The sequence below is a fragment of the Triticum dicoccoides genome, chromosome 4B, assembly GCF_002162155.2.
Source record: "Triticum dicoccoides isolate Atlit2015 ecotype Zavitan chromosome 4B, WEW_v2.0, whole genome shotgun sequence".
NCBI lineage: Eukaryota > Viridiplantae > Streptophyta > Magnoliopsida > Poales > Poaceae > Triticum > Triticum dicoccoides.
Window position 1 is genome coordinate 556,074,675 of NC_041387.1, and position 1,197 is coordinate 556,075,871.

The following is a 1,197-nucleotide window of genomic DNA, read 5'->3' on the forward strand; positions in this document are numbered from 1 at the left end:
GCTAATTTTCCCTAAGCTAAGCCCTTCGAATAAAAAAATCTTCAGGAATATCTACAAGGCTGGGGGGGCCACAGCCCCCCAGCTCACCACATAGCTCCGCCGCTGGGTTTGAGGCTAGTCAGCGGCGGTGATGCGGGGCACTGCGGTGGTAGTTGGACCCAGTTTTGGACTGAAAACAACAACTGAGGGCGCACATGGAGGCGGGAGATTGATTTTGATTGGATCCGGAGTCTGGCGGCATCGGCGAAGCTTCATGGCATGGGGTCATGCATCCGGGAGAGAGAGGGAAGTTTGAGAGAGAGAGAGAGAGAACTAGAGGAGATATGAAAGGGAGAGAGAAAAGAGGTGAGAGGCTGACATGTGGGACCCTTGGCCACTTCAGCGTATTGTCTACTTAGATATGCCAAGTTGGCCCGACATGTGGGTCCAATTGGTCAGTTTTGTGTTTGGTTGCGGCTAAGTTTTGAATTAGTGGGATTTATTTCTTGTCGCGGAAGTGGTGGCGATTTGTGATTTTTATCAAAAGTGGTGGTAAAAGAGTACTCTAGCCAGAACCGTAGTGGATTTGAGCAATTTACTACCTTGATTCATGGTTGTATATACACCCAAGAATTGATTTTTCTTATAAAAAGTCAAAAAAAAGTTCAGATGTTCTTTTAGAATAAATTGGACTTTCTTTTGCACTAGTATGTAATTTTCCGCCAACCAAAACCCACTGTTGACTTCAGGGCGAAAAATGACAATTTATTTGGTCAAAACAGTGCAAATTGTGTCTTGTATATAGCAACTAGTAAACATGCACGTGAAAGTTCACGTGTATAGAGAAGATAATCCGATAGTAGTAGTCAAAAATATTGCAAACAAACCTACCATGTTTCTGTACGAAGTCAAGGACGGTCATTCTCGTTGTTTTAGACAAGGTAGAGTTTAGATAATCTACTTTGCAATGTACTCCCTCCATTTGTTTTTATAAGACGTTTCAGACAACTTGCTTTGTATTGTTTTGATGAACATAGATAGTACCTAAGCATGTTTCCCTACAAAGGCAGGGATGATCATTCTCATTATTCCCGAGTTGCTACTGGATGTTCTTCAAAATTGTGAATGCCACGGATACATACGTTCCGTATCTTTCTTTTCCTTTCCTCAGAAAAAATGTATCAGAAAACACACCACTCTGGTTAAATCAATGCATCC